At 30.4% G+C, this 16,862-nt stretch overlaps 1 long non-coding RNA gene across 1 annotated transcript; it reads right to left on the bottom strand.

Annotated features, from left to right (window-relative positions):
- Nucleotides 1–9,572: 9,572 nt before the first annotated feature.
- Nucleotides 9,573–11,545, bottom strand: LOC132714994 (uncharacterized). Its single transcript, XR_009623635.1, has 2 exons — nt 11,429–11,545; nt 9,573–10,850 (listed from the first exon to the last, which is right to left on the bottom strand). It is a non-coding gene; the product is annotated as an uncharacterized LOC132714994 (long non-coding RNA).
- Between the last annotated feature and the right edge of the window lie 5,317 nt (nt 11,546–16,862).

Raw genomic sequence — 16,862 nt, 5'->3', positions numbered from 1 at the left:
TTTTGTAATAATATTCTTTAATTGTACTGTGTGCAATTAATTGCCTGAAACTATATCTGAATTATCGCAATTATTTTATTCTCTCTATTTGAAATGTTTAGGTCTGGAGTAAACTAATAAAAAATATGCTTGGCAAGATTCCTCTCCGGTATTTGATCAGGAGCTTCGCTTAAAATTGAACAGAGATTATTTGTATTTTCAAGAGAGTTGTTCCCCATAAGCACAGAAATTAATTCAAAATTAAGAATGTTAAAAACGTAAGGTAATGAACTTAGATTCACGTTGTATTACAATATGCGTTTGTAAGTTGTTTAAGATGTATGTTACAATTATAATTATTACTTACGATCAAACTTTTTGAACAGTTGAAATTTCCATTTAATCTTTGATTATTTTAAGAAAGCATGTCTGTAAAACATTTCCTGTTTGCTTTTTATTGCAACTCTGTAATTACAAAGCTCTTACACAGAGACACTTGCTTACGATCATTGGAATTGAATGTGTCATTGTCAATTTTATGCTTCATCAAATACGATAAATTTGTCTAGAATGAAGAGTTAAAATTGAAACTTTGTATGCTTCTTTTTCAAGACAAGAAAACCACGACGGTTCTTATAGTACTTTAAATTGATTAATTCTGGGAAATTGGCGGTTTCGGTAACAACTATTTTTACTTATTTAATCATAACGAAGTATGAACATTGAACGTACTGTTCTTGTGTTAATACTTATCACATTTAAACATTAACGTCCAACAGACTGAATCAAACTGAGTCTACAACAATTTTCATTTTGTCGTTTTATGCGTTCTTTAGGGATTCGGTTTTCTCTAGTTTAGGCAAAAACGAAACAATTAGACAATACTTTTATTACATTAAACTTAGGTAAGTATGTGGCATTCACATATTTTTCTGTTTCAAAAATACAAATCAAATAATGACTCTCATTTGCACGTCACATGATGCTATTGTTTGTTTTTGCGTAAATCTAAAGATTTGAAGCGTGTAAACCATTGCAACTTTAATCAGTTCTGTAAGCGACCTATTTTTTTTTCAATGTAACTTAACAATAATGGTACTTGATTCGAAAATGTGTAATGAAGACCCATCTTTAAAAACAAGCGCTGGTAACGTTAGATTTATGTTATAAAAAAAATGATATAAATAATTATTACACACATTCCATGAAAATTGCACTTGTTTTAAGTATACACAATTTTCATTATTTTTGAAAAAAAAAAACGTTATCTAAATGCATTATTGGGCGATGACTCTGATTTCTTTTGGGGAAAAACTGTAAAGACAATACCCTTGCGGGCGATACATGTTGTTACTTGATCGGAGTTCTAAAGTTCGAAATAACTGCGTTTTCCTCATTAATACGTCATAGAATGACTTGCTTTAAGCAGCATGAAAGACGTCTTATTATTTTATTCCTCTTTTCTTCCGAGATATGATAAAAATAAATCAAATAATTATTGTATAGTATAAATATATTTATTTTCTGTTAGAAAATCATTTCGATCTTATATATCAAAAAGCAATATCTTTTCATAAGATTATACGTATTATGGTTATTATTCGTGTAAAGATTTTTTTCTTGATGTTAATTTTTAATTTAAATACTCGATAAGGGAAGAATTCATACGGACAGTCAGTGGTTTTGGCCAGTGGTTTTCGTAAAAATCTATTAGAGGATGTCTACAGTTTTATTGTTGAAAATAAGGTTAATCGATTTATATCAGGTCTGTGTTTTAACATAATAAGCAATTTAAATTGATTGCCGTTGCACGTTTATTACTCAAGTATAGTTCATATGATGAATTTATCCACATAAACTGTGAAAGGGTTTGAACGTCTAAAGAGGCGTGAAACATATTTTTCTGGGTTATGTCAAACTAACAGTGAGAGGTTAAATTCATTAAATGTTTATTAAGCACAAAATCTGTTAATAACAACAACAAGCAAGTTTCATCTCTTACTTTAAACTCGTAGCTGTGAAACAGTGGGTAGTGAGTGCACTCGTAATTTAAATTGTCAGCTGTGAAATTTAAAAAAATCTGACTATGGTAAGTTCTTCAATAAAAAATATCTTCTGCTTTTATATCGAAGCGTTTAAACAAAAATCGGAAAAGAAAATCCGAAATAAGAGAAATCATAGGTGTCTATAATAATAGTCGCTATGTTACCTTTTCTTTTCATGCGCATTAAAGAGAGATATTTCGAAAATGACATATTTATTTTGTTAAAGTTTAAAGATGATCTCTAGAGAAACATGAGTAAAACATGAAAACTATTATATGTCTGTATATTTCAACTAGAACTAAAATTATATTTGCTGCTTTCATACGTTTTGGAATATGTTACAACTTTAAATTGTTAAAAAAAAATATATTCAAACAATTGGCGACTGAGCCGTGTACACTCATGGAACAAAAAACTTCTTAAATTTCATCTTTATTTTATTTTTAACAATTCTTTCAGATCTATTTTTGAGCAAATGTCATGAACGGTGTTCAAGATATTTCTTTTTCTGTTCGGTAAAAGCAATTACTCATTGTCTGCCATATAAAAATATACTGCGAGCTCTTGACAGCGTCCTTTTTCTTCTCTGCTCTAAAAGTCTATTATCTTCAAAAGCTTTCTTCATTATAAGGGTGCTTATAATCGATGAAGTAGGATAAAGTAGTAAATGGGTCATGTCTCGACAAATATGAAGAAAACTCTTTGAGCGATTTTATGACGTTTATTAGCAGATCTTAAAGCAAACACATCAAATACAAGAATGATCATAATAATAAGGAGTTAGCCTAAAACTACATTAAAGAATTTAATTCAAGGTCAGTAAACAGAAAGGCTGTTAACGCAGTAAAAAGGAGCTTTATTTGTTTCTTGTTGAGGGCCTAGTGGAAATGTAAGTGCTTCGAAGTCATACCATGCCTTAGAAAAAATTTATTTCTTCGTTTTCTAATTCTAACATAAAACATATCATAGGTAAAACTATAGATATATTCAGTCTTCGTATGTACAGCAATATTGTCAATCTTGCCGTTTTTTTATAACTTTCTTGGAGGATTCAGTTTTTCTTAAGTTAAACGTTACATCAGCGTTGTTTGTGCCGTGTGAGGCCGTTGAAATCGCCACATATATTAAATTAAAGAAGTTATATTTCCGATCTTTGAATATCGTTGCATAAAAAAATAAATGGTTTGCAAAATTTCCTATCAAAGATTGTGAACTTATTAATACGGACCCATGATATTTTGATTAAATTTAAATAATATTCTTTGTTATAATATCGTAAAAAGATATTTGGAATCTTAAATGTTTATAGATTTATATTAAAATTTAATCAATAATATTTGATTATATTTTGTTTGTGGGACGCCCGTATCCGAGTAGTTAAAGGCGTCGACTTCGAACCACTTCCTCCTCACCGGTTAAATTTCGACAGAAACTTTAGATTCTTTCATGTGAGGAAGCTATCCATCTAAATTACTGGACGTCGGTGGTTCTTCTCTTCCATGCATTATTTCAGGCACGAACGGGCACCTGAAGTCTTCCTCCACCAGTAAAACTGGTAATTCGCCATATGACATTCACTGTTTTGGCGCAAGGTAAAACCTAACAAAATAAAAATCAATATATGTTCTTTTTCGAGGATGAAAAGGTCATTAATTCTGTTGTTTTTCTTGTAAAAGACGTATAATCCAGAAAATAAATCTAAGACATCAACAGAAATAACATGAATTGTTCATGACAAAACTCCAAAGACTTATTCAACTGCACGCTCGTTTTTTAAGCCTTTGACATGTAAAAGGAAAGAATAATTCATTTGGTACTTCAACATGGTAGTTTGGTTTAAAGTTTGGTTACAATTACGTTGACAACAACAACCTAACGGACACTCCTTTCGCATAATTAGAGTCATTAGTATGCTCATGACTTCTTTTTGTTATAGAATTAAGGTTATACGTTTAATATGATTGTGATTCTTACATATCAAATTGTCAGAACAAATGGACAGAATAAATCTTTTTCTTCTATAGGATCAGCTAGTGTGAACTTTAAAGGTCGCCGCACATACATGGCGTCTGTCGTTGACTGATTACAGCTAGAAAGCTGAGAAATAATTAAAATAAGTTTTTTTCTTTAAGATAAATACATGTATCATTCCTGGTGTTAAATCACATCTTCTTGACTTTTTGTGTCGCCTCCACGGAGTAGTGGCGACATATAGGGATCACTTCTCCGTCGTCTGTTATTTGGAATCTTAAATGTTTATAGATTTATATTAAAATTGAATTAATAATATTTGATTATATTTTGTTTGTGGGACGCCCGTATCCGAGTGGTTAAAGGCATCGACTTCGAACCACTTCCTTCTACCCGTTTAAATCTCGACATAAACTTTAGATTCTTTCATGTGAGGAAGCTATCCATCTATATTACTGGACGTCGGTGGTTCTTCTCTTCCATGCATTATTTCAGGCACGAACGGGCACCTGAAGTCTTCCTCCACCAGTAAAACTGGGAATTCGCCATATGACATACACTGTTTCGGCGCAGGTTGAAAACCTAACAAAATAAAAATCATATATGTTCTTTTTCGAGGATGAAAAGGTCATTAATTCTATTTGTTTTTCTTGTGAAAGACGTATAATCCCAGAAAAACTAAATCTAAGACATCAACAGAAATAACATGAATTGTTCATGACAAAACTCCAAATACTTATTCAACTGCACGCTCGTTTTTTTTTAAGCCTTTGACATGTTAAAGGAAAGAATTATTCATTTGGTACTTCATCATGGTAGTTTGGTTTAAAGTTTGGTTACAATTACGTAGACAACAACAACCTAACGGACACTCCTTTCGCATAATTAGTGTCATTAGTATGCTCATGACTTCTTTTTGTTATAGAATTAAGGTAATACGTTTAATAGATTGTGATTCTTACATATCAAATTGTCAGAACAAATGGACAATAAATCTTTTTCTTCTATAAGATCAGCTAGTGTGAACTTTAAAGGTCGCCGCACATACATGGCAATCAAACTTAAAGTCTGTCGTTGACTGATTACAGCTAATTAAAATAAGTTTTTTTTCTGTGAGATAAATACATGTAACATTCCTGGTGTTAAATCACACCTTCTTGACTTTTTAATGTAGTATGATCTATAAACAAATCTAAATAACATTTATTCAAATTAATTAGAGATAGACTATGTTTATCTTTGGACAAAATAATTTTAGAGAAGAAATTTATTGAAATCTAGGAAATGTTTACTGACTATATATACTTTGAATAAAAAAATGCACAAACTATAAATAGGAAGCTACATTTTCTTATTACAGGTCATGTTAGGGTGGCCCTTTCTTATGAGGCTTTGTGTTTATGCTGCCTTTACCTATAGTGTGTAGAGTTTTAAATTTGACATATCTCTGTGTTATCAAAACATAATTATTTTACAATAATTACAGTAAACGGAGAAAGCAATTTTATCAATGATTTGAAGAATCAAATATGAGCATAATATTTCTTTAAATGTCGGGAGTTATTGTATGTTTACGATCACTGTCGTAATGTCAGTATTTATATCAGTTATTAAGGTTGTTTTACTATTGATCGCTCTTGAACTTTATTTCAAGAGACACATTACATTCATAACGGTGTAATGTTATATCTGTGATCGTTTTACGTTAGCAAAACAGCATGTTAGTTAAGAATAAAAATAACGGTTGTTGAGCAAAATTTACGCATTCTTGTTATCTTTCATTAAATACAATAGTTTTCATGTATATCAGGTCTAAATTTGTTTCATTGATGTAAACACATTTTTTATAAATGTTTCGTATTTAAAAAGAATGATGATAACAATAAAACTATATATTGTAGTTGTAGTATACATTATTTCATTGACGCCAGCAAGTTGGTTGAATAATCTACCTACATATAGTCAGAGATTTGGTATTCCTACTTGTTATTCAATTAAGCATTTTATAGAAGAAATCATTCTTGCAGACGACAATCTTAATTCTCGAACAAGGCGCGTAAATGGCTTCTCTGATGATGGAATGAACCTTTGATTTTATTTAAATCCTTCCTAATAATAAGTGCAGGACGGAAAGACGGATGTAATGATATTCGTCCATGCCTAGAACTGTAGTGTTAAAAAATTACAGCTGTTAGAATAATTGTGCTACAAAAAGGGGCAAAGAAACCCAAATGTACAGTAGTGATGTCCTCTTCTGCGATAATTCTATTTCATTTTTTTTTATTTTCAATTATACAAATGAAGAAGAAACAACAGAATTACTGAAGAAATGCAATTAATTGAATAAGTGAGAACGTTAGCAGTTTGCATTTTTGTTTTATTGGTTATTTGTAGTGTTTGGGTTTATTCATTTATTTATTTATTTTTCTTTTGTTTTGTTGTTTCGTTTTCCACATTAACAACAAGCATGCACACAGAATAATGCATTTTAAGTATAGTCGAACTTTATTTTTATATCTGAAATAAAAAAAATAAGGTAACCTTCATATTCAAGACAAGATTATCTCATTTTTTTAAAGAAAAATAAGCGGACCAAACACAGCACCAATGTAATTATTTTAAATCGCATTTTCTTTACTCTACGTGAGGTCATTGCGTTCTTAGAGCTTGTTTAACCTGTTTCAATTAATTCATTCTCGACAAACGAAATTATGTTCCAGGTTTAAGAAGTACGAATAAGATATGTTTGGAATGCGTTTAAATCAGCTTTCACATTAACTGGACTGTATATCATCGCATTCAACATAATTTAAAAGTGCAACTTTTGTTGTTATTATTGTATATACCTGTATTGTATAGCTGAAAATAAACATTCAGCAGAACACAGAACAAAAAAAATGTTGAAACTGCAAGTAAAATGATACAATATGGATTTTGAATGAATATTGCCACTAGTCAATTGCTGAAAACACTCGTGTTGCAAATATTGCAAATATTGCACGTTTTCTCGCTTCACTATCGCATTACATGATTTGCTTGAAGCATTTCTAAAGGATGTCTTGTTATTACATCTGCTGTTTCGTGCGAGGTGTGATTGAAATAATTGAAACAGTTTACTTGGTTGGTAAGGAAGTAAATACACCTTAAAGAGTATTTTGAATAGTGTTTAGCAAAGACTTAACCAGGCTAAGATTTCTGATAAGATAGTGAATCTTAGTTCATTTGATTTTTTTAAATTCTTGATCAGACTTTAAAAGATATGCATGTTTAAGGACACAAATGTAATTTGTATGTAAAATTTGTAAATACTTATACTTTCAAACCTGAACAACATGACTTGACTAAATTGGATGCCTTTTTGTCTTTTTAAGACAAACATTAAGCGCAAAAGATGTCTGAAGTATACGCCCACCAATTAGATAGTAAAGTCACCATAGGTCTTTTATAATGGCTCTGCGATTTAAACTTTAACCAAAGATATGAGAGAACACTACTAATTCTTAATTTTTCAAAGAAATTAACTGGTACATATATTTGTTTTAATAGATTTTCAGAAAACAAAGCTGTGTATCTGAATAATATATGGAGGATGTGTTGATTTAATGGAAGATAGTTTTGTTTTTGTTATTTAATAAAGTAATTGGTTGACATTTGTCTCCAGCATCAACTGCGGATATGTCCTTTTTTAATTTTGATTTCGAAATGTTGAATGTTATAATCTACGTCATTTTAAAAGATGATTCAAAATTTGAGGTTTTAAGAGAAAAATTGTTCTGTTTATAGGTGTTTATAATCTGATTTCCTAATAAGTGTTCTTATTTTAACGATTTTTTGTTATTAGATGGGACAAGTTTCTGATATATATTATATACTCTGACCGATGTGTTGAAATTCATACAATATGGCATTATTTTATTTGCCAGTCCTTTGAGTCCAAAGAAAAAGAAGGAGAAAATATGATAAACAATTTCCAAGTCTTAATTTTTCTTCATAACAAAAACCATTATTCCTAGTCGTCTGCACAAAAGCACACTTCTCCGCGCTCATTTCAACGTATTTGTATTCTCTGCGTTAGGAGTCTGTTATTTCTTAACCCCTTCACATAGAGATATCCCATAATCAATGACACGGGATTAAGTCTGTAAATGGGTTACGTCTCCACAAATAAATGAGAGCTTTTTTCAGCGATTTAACGACAATAATTGTCAAATCTACATACAGGGACGTATAGAGATGAAGGGGGATTAAAAATTCTTTTATAAATCTAATAAAAAGGTCAAAACGTAGGCGGTAAATTTACGTGAATCATGGTTTACTTTATTGAGATTGACTGGAAAACTTTATGAACGTAAAGTAATAATTTGAATGATAAAGGCAATGATCGATATGTGTTATCATTGTTTACTGTTAGCATTAAGCTTATGTTTATAATGAACTCTATCTTATCATTTTAGTGCCAATATCATATATAAAGAAATGATATGGAACTTGGGGTGTTATTTTTCAAATGTATTCATAAGTGAACGGTATTTTCTATATTTTTTGGTTATTTTGATTCAACTACTGCTATGGAAAATTTGTTAAAGGCAATGTCATAATGAAATATTTTATATGAAATAAAATGTTTTGATTGAATATTTTGATATGCTGCATCATTGTTATATATATTTCTTCAAACTATTCTTATGAAGCATGTCGTCGATTCATTAACTCATAACCGGCCGGCGGTAAAAGCGTCCAACGGAGACAAAGATCAGCCGACACAGCTGTGCCTACATTGTACCTATAATTATCTGCACTGTTCGCTTATTCAGTCAGTATACATTTAGTATTCTTCCCTTTAAAAGATGATTGGTCTTGTCCAGATTGAAAGATGGACAAGTCGATTTAAGAAAATTAGCAGAATAAATGTAAGTTAGACTCAGTTCAGATCAAAGATTAATTTATTAATTGTATATCTTTATTGTAGTATAACTATAAATGTATATAGTCGGGATAAATCATGTACCTATCAAATTTTATAAAAATTATGTTTTTTTTTCTTAGAACGGATGACTGTGTTTAATTTATAGTTTGGTCTCGTTTGCTTTGGACATGGTATTTCAAGTGTCGTTACAGATATACTATGCTCATCTTTGAGTAAAATATTTTAATCGAAGAAATTTATTAAAACCTATGAAATTCGTACTGAATTTGTCTAATTTAAATAGAAAATGAATCATAATCTATATGGTAAGTCACGTTTTCTAATACAGAACAAGTAAAGTTGGTCTTTTCTTAAAAAAAAAACTTCCAGTTTTTTAAACGACACTATGTATTTATATTGTGACGACCTATAAGTGTTGAGTTTTAAACACGACATAATAACTTTGTGTGAAGTCAAAACATGTCTATTTCATATTTACAAAGAGACTGTGTAGCAATTATCAGTATTCACAGTATATAAACGATTTGAACCCCAACCGGATCTTGTGAGAAGATCTCAGCATCTAAACGTACAATCAGGCGGGATGACACATTAAACTATTAAAGATCGGCTTAATTTCAGTATGTTACGATATGTTAACATTTGAAACATATTGAGATATACTTTATCTTTGCTTATATATACATCCATAACCTTCTTCGTAAAATATATGCGCATAAAACGCTGTGCTCTTCGCCTCATGTTTTGTTTATGTCAACACACGCCGATTACACTAGCAAATTTATGCTAAAAATTGTTTTACTTCACTATAACTCATATCTGAATCTTTACTTTATTGTCTTAACCTCATATTACCGGACAGACACTTGTGAAAATAGCTTTGAATATTGATAAAACATAGTAAATAATAGAGGCGACATTTCTGATAACTGTACCCGTCTTGCTAAAACAATTTTAATGATCTGTACCCTACTTGTGTTTTCACTGAACCATTACTTGCGAGTCACTTTTGATGATATTTATTGTGTTTTTATCATATAATCCAAATTTTATTGTGCAGAATACGAAGTTATTGTGTCACAAGAGCATGGTACATGTTTTAGTTCTATGTAAGTAACTAAAACTGCATATGAATGGAGTTTCGTCATGTTTTCACTGTCTACGAAAATACCAGCATGAAGTGGCTGGTTATACGAACCAGAAAGTCAATTATTTCTTGATAGGAATAATTAACTTCACATACCTTTCATACTTCTTTGGAAAGATATAAAGCTAAAATATTACGTATGTACTATAAATTTCTTATATTTAGTTCAACGGAATTGTTGTTAGTTTTGCCGTGACCGTTATATAACATCACGTATCAATAAACCTCGAAATATCATTACAAGATTACAAGATTTTTTGCAACATGTTGAAAGCTATTACACCTACCGTTGATTTAAAACAAGGTTCTATATTCTCAGAAATTCATTGACTTTCTATTTCTGACATGTACGACTTTTATTCTTGTATATCTATCATTGGCGTCGACAATTTTGGCATCTTTTTAAACGGAGAATATTCGAAAAATTTTGAAATTTTAATATTGTCAGTGTTTCAGCTATTGGAGTTATAAACGTCTTTTTTTCTTTCATAGGCGTCCACAATTTTGGCATCTTTTTAATCGGAGAATATTCGGGAATTTTTGAAATTTTAATTGTTAGTGTTTCAGCTATTGGTGTTATAAATTTCTTTTTTTCTTTTACGTTATTGGCTTTGACACTGAAATTTTTTAAGTAGGAAATTTTATTTTGATCATTATTTATTCTTATTTTCAAGTTGCAGTCTGGATGGCGAATAATTATGTGGTCAATGACGGCATTGAAATTCGTACATATCGTAGTCTTGACCGAACAGTATATGCAGTTGTATTCTTTCATGGTGATCTGAAAGAAAAATATACATAACACTATATATTTTATTACATAAATGATTAACAATAGTATCAGTTAAACCAATTCTCGGTAAATACCTTAGATCCCACCTTATATAATAAAATTCTATTACAATCATTTATATTTTCTCGCAATAATTGATACAAAATCGCAATTAACGTAAACGTTTTCTCCAATAAATCTTTAAATATACTCACAAGTCAGGGTACAGATAAAATTCGTAAACTCACAAGTAGGGTTCACAATCACCAGCAAGTAACGTTCAGTTTACGGAAATGACCTCCTTGGTAAAACTCTTAAATTTATGTTCAAGGTACAGCAATATGTTATGCATATGACTAAATTATCGTTTGTTATTGATTACTTTAGTAGTTCGATATCACAATTCGATGTTAAAACTAAATCAACCTTGGAATAAGACGGATTTTTGTTCGTGTTCAGTGTTGATCACATGAAAGCAGTTCGTGAGTTTCGGTTATTTTATAACCTTCGTGCTTACGTTTATGTTTTGCATAACTTAGACGTTTAATAAAGTTTCTCTCTTACAATATAAATATAGATTTACTAACCTTACGTCCATCAGTATCAATATAAATACCAATATCGTAAACAAGTGAAGCGGCAGAATATGGCTGACACTAAAATCTTCTCACAAGATCCGGTTGGGGTTCAAATCGTTTACATACTGTGGTATTTTCTGATATCAAATTTGAGCATAGTATATCTTTAAAATATTTATAAAAAGAATAAATATCTCTCATAAATGTAATTATATCTTTGACCTTTTTCGTGATTGTATTTTGTAATCTTTGTAGGTTGCCAGCAATACATCACTCGCGTAGGGCATGCCCTTTATCTGGTCTTATGGAGGTGGTATTTTCAAAATTATCACGTATTATATAATTTCTATATATATTTCCTCATCGGTGATATTTTAAAACCGTTTTGTAAATAGCGGGCGACAATTGGGAATGATATTCATTTTATGAAGATTGTTAATTTGTTTAAAACAAGTTGCTAAGTAGCATGACTTCGACATCACCGTACCTTGCATTGCAAGTCTTTACAAGCACCTGCATCTTCCGATCACTGAACTTTTTCTTGGGAGCCTATATCGTTAAACATGTACTTTTCTTGCGGTAACAGGGAGTACACTTAATAAGACACATTGATTTTTATAAAAATCAATAATCATTGATTATATTCGCAAGGACGGCTTCAGATTCTTGCCAGTTTTAACGAAATATTTTAAGAAAATATTTATAGTATTAGTGTACAAAAATAATTTTAAGGTACACTCCATAAAACATATGTGTATAAAGACAGTTGAAAATGGTTTTCACTCCGTAAATAGTTAGATTGTTAGCTTGTTAATAGAGAGGTAACAATCATGTTAAAAATGCAAAACAATGGATTTGGAATATTAAAACTTTCCTTAAAATGTGTACATTAATTTGATTAAGCTTTATTTTTCATTATCTGGAGTTTTGGACATTTTAATTTGTCTTCCTTTTTTAATTAAACTTAATATCAAATAATAAGATGCATTCGTCCCTGAATGAAAGGTGTTCGAGGAAAGCAGCATGTCAGATTGGTGTATCTCTGACAAAAAAAATTAACCTTATCAATAATGACAAAATCCCATAGATTTTTTGTTTGCCTTATCATTGCGTTGCAATTTATCTTTTGCAGATTTGTTTTCTACAATCGTTACAAAGAAAGTAGTTTGTCATCTTATGGTGTTTACAAAAACGTGAGGATTGATTTTGATTAAGGTAGCAAAAAATTTAGGTCTATCTTTCATTTTAGAACAACAATTTGCCACTTGCAAGAGTAGCTTTTCAAGTTGTTTACGAAATGACTTTTGGATTCGTGATATTATACATGACTGAAACAGTTGCTAAACCGTTTTTCCTTTAGTAAAGCATTTTTCCGTTTGTAGAGTTTTGATTTTATATCAAGATAAAACGTTACGAATCAAGTTAGATAGGGTGCATTGGTACAATTGCATAAGTGTCTTACCTTAAATCTACAATCTATTATCATTTTGAAGAGAAATAAAGAAACGTTATTGTGCAATAAAAAGTTTCAAGCATCACATTTAAATTTATTTGTCTGCTGTGCTAAGCTTTCATTACTTTTGTTATTTCTTGACGTCAATAAGTCTTTCATACAGTCAAACTCCAGAAACAATCTTACTTCCAATTTTCAACTTTGCTATTTCCTTTTTAATTTGGTCAACACTTTTTAAAGAGGACAAATATGACAATTTGTAAACACAGCGGCAAATTGCCTTCAATGCTGATGAAACAACACTTTGATTTCTCAAAGAGTCTCCCCAATAAGTTTTCACAATCATTATTTTAAGCAAGATAGACATGATAATGTAATTTGCAATTTACAAACCATGCTGAATTGTCTTTACAGACTACGAAATGACCCAATAATACATTTTAGTTGTCTACAAATATATCAAGCAGTGTAGACGAACGTTATGTACGTAATTTCTTTCTAACAAATTCTTTTCAAGAAGTGACCTTTTCGGCCTTTCGATATATTTTAGTTGCTAAAAAAATAGGTTAGGAATTCTGCTTGCATGTAAGTTTCGTTCTCTTCTGTAATTGCGCATTTTGTTTGAGACTTTCATTTCACTGAAACGTTTCAAAACGAAGATGCAAGTGATGTTTTTATATAAATACTAAGGTTTTGCAGTTTCATAAATCAAAGTATTGAATATACTAACTTTGTTTGGTATCACAAATAGGGACAATACCTTGAGTCTCACGGGACAATATCTTAAGTCTCACACATCTATTTATGTTCTACTGATTGTGGTGCTACATCGTTAAGTTTCTTAATGAATATCATTTAAACTTAATCATGATAAAAACGAAAATCCTATTCTCTAAGATTTCTCTATGGCTTATTTATAATTTCAACATTGCTTTTAGAATTGAAAAATACCTAACGCGTTTACAAATTAAGTTCATTATTTTAACATTAACACAGGGATTATGTGCGCCACCAAAGTCATTTATAATTTGGTTTTGCTTGCAATTTTTGCTTGCTTTGTATAAATCGATTGCAATTTTCGTCCTTTTCATATGATGTCACTTGTGTTTAAATGTGTTTATACCATTTAACTATTTGAAACTATTTATACCCTTTAATAAGAATAGTATTCAAATGCAAACTGTTTGGTTTGTAACCAATAATTGAATGATTTAGTTGTTGTTCTTATCATACAGTTCAAAAGATAATATCTGATAATTCATGGTGTCAAAAGAAATCATTGATTCGCATAACGATAACCACTGTACAAGATTATTCTTCATTATTATTTTCAGTTTAAACTGTTTTTATCTTTAGTTATTGTGAATATGCTCATATATATCGTTTGTATTATTTATATGGCAACAATAGTCCCTGCACGGCGCTAATAGTTTGTGCCAATGGTTTTACAGTCAACAAAAATCCATGCAATGTCCCCCGAGAATTGCAAATAAAATACAGACTGTGTATGAAAGGTAATGACTTGCCTTCAGCAAAGTAAGCAATTATTACCCTGTCATTATGTGAAGCACGTTTATATGAATTTATAAAATTGATGATGACAGGTAGAGTTTCCTCATAAAATATTTATATGAGCTTGATTATATTAATCGACAATAAGTGCAGTGATTTTTCTTTGTCTTTGCCTGCTTTAGGACACATTTGTTTTATGTTAGTGTACGTTGGCGGCATTCTTTTATTAATAAAATGTCTTTACATACCCTTAAAGCAGCATGCCTTCAGATTTCATTTTAAATTTCAAGAAATCTTGTGAAATGTTTTAAAATGTATAATATTGTCATATGAACAAGGAAAGTAATTTACACATTGCAAAAGACACTTAAAATCTACAAAAATACAAAAATAGCTCAGAATATTCAAAAATCTTCGTAATTGCGTTTGTCACGCAGTAGAAATATGGTAATATATTCTGTAAAATCAGACATTAATTGCATATAATATGTAAACCATTACTTGCATTGTGAATACTTTTACTTTTCTTAAAATCTTAGTACATTTCTCTCAGGGTTGATTTTCTTAATTTCTTGTTTGTTTATCTGGCGGCATGCAGCTTTAAATCTTCAAATTATAGAATGGACTTGGTCTGAAACAAAGCTTTAAAATCTGGATAATAAATCGCATAACTCATCGCCATTACATGTAACTTTCTCTTCACTATTCATTGCGTTAGTGCCAGACTTCACTATTCATTGCGTTAGATAATGTCTCTGCTAGAATCAATAGTTTTGATGGTCCATTTGTGACAATTCTAACAGATGTAAATAAGAGAATAACATAAGAAAATAATGGTTGTTGTTTTTCAATTTATTTCAGACTTAAATATAATTCAGAAATAACAGCTGTAGCATGTTCTTTCTCTAATAAAACCTGTTCTTTATCTTACACATTTCTCCATTACACTACTCCACTACACTACACCATTACACTACCCTATTACATTACTCCATAACACTACTCCACTACACTACTCCATCACACTACTCTATTACACTTCTCTATAACACTACTCCATTTCACTACTCCATTTCACTACCTCCTTGTCAAAATTGCACATCTTATATACCAATGCTTACATGCATAATAACATTATTCATGAAGCGGTCATTATATCATAATTGCATTCTATCATAGCATATCGTTAAAATATTTTGATTAAATCTTTTGATATGTTGCTTCATTGTTATATATAATTCTTCACATTTTTCTTATAATGCAAATAATCGATTCATAAACTCTTAGCCGGCTGGCGGTAACCGATCCTGTGCAAGCGACCAACACAGACCAAGGTCAGCCGGTAATTCTGTTTTATCCAATCATATATCAGTATCCGCATTATTCGCTATTCAGTCAGTACATATTTTGTATTCTTCCCTTCAGAGTTATTAATGATCATGTCCAAATTGAATGATTGGCAAGTCGATTTCAGAAATTTAGCAAAATCCATGTAAAGTAGACTCAGTTCAGATCAAAGATGAATTCATTAATTGTTGTTTTTATTGTTTTATTTTCGTCTAATTAAAATGTAGGGAGTGACTCAGGAGAAATCATGTTAAAACTGTACCTGTCAAAGTGTTTATAATGTTGTTGATTTTTTCTAAGAACAAAAGACACTCTGTGTTTTATTTATAGTTTGGTCTTGTTTGCTTTGGACATTGTAGCAGAAAATGAGATGATTCAAGTCAGTATTCTAAGTTTTTTAATTGCTCGTTAAATATTAATAAAAATAATAAATTTCTTTTACAGAATAATGTAATAACATCTTTGACATTTTTCGCAATTGCATTTTGTAATGTCTGTGGGTTGCTCTAAAAGTTATTAGCAATACATCACTTGCTAAGGGCATGCCATTTATCTGCTCTGATAGAGGTGGTATTTTCAAAATTAGCACGTATTGTATGATTTCTATTCATCAATTCCTCATTGGTTATATTTTAAAACAGTTTTGTAAATAGTGGGCGAAAATTGGTAATTATATTCATTTTATGAAGATTATAAATTTGTTTAAAACAAGTTGCTAAGAAGCATGACTTCGACATCACCGTACCTTGCATTGCAAGTCTTTACAAGCACCTGCATCTTCCGATCACTGAAATTTTCCTTGGGAGCCTTTATCTTAAAACATGTACTTTTCTTGCGCTAACAGGGAGTACACTTAATAAGACACATTGAACTTTATAAAAATCAATAATCTTTGATTATTTTCGCAAGGACGGCTTCAGATTCTTGCCAGTTTTAACGAAATGTTTTAAGAAAATATTTATAGTATTAGTGTACAAAAAAAATTTTAAGGTACACTTCATAAAACATATGTGTATAAAGACAGTTGAAAATGGTTTTCACTCCGTAAATAGTTAGATTGTTAGCCTGTTAATAGAACTTAATGTCAAATAAGAAGATTCATTCGTCCTTGAATGAAAGGTGTTCTAGGAA

Source organism: Ruditapes philippinarum, unplaced genomic scaffold (assembly GCF_026571515.1).
Source record: "Ruditapes philippinarum isolate M1 unplaced genomic scaffold, ASM2657151v2 ctg3907_1_1_1_1, whole genome shotgun sequence".
In the NCBI taxonomy this organism is placed as follows: domain Eukaryota; kingdom Metazoa; phylum Mollusca; class Bivalvia; order Venerida; family Veneridae; genus Ruditapes; species Ruditapes philippinarum.
Note: the sequence above shows the minus strand (reverse complement) of the source record. Positions and strands in the feature narration are given on the sequence as shown.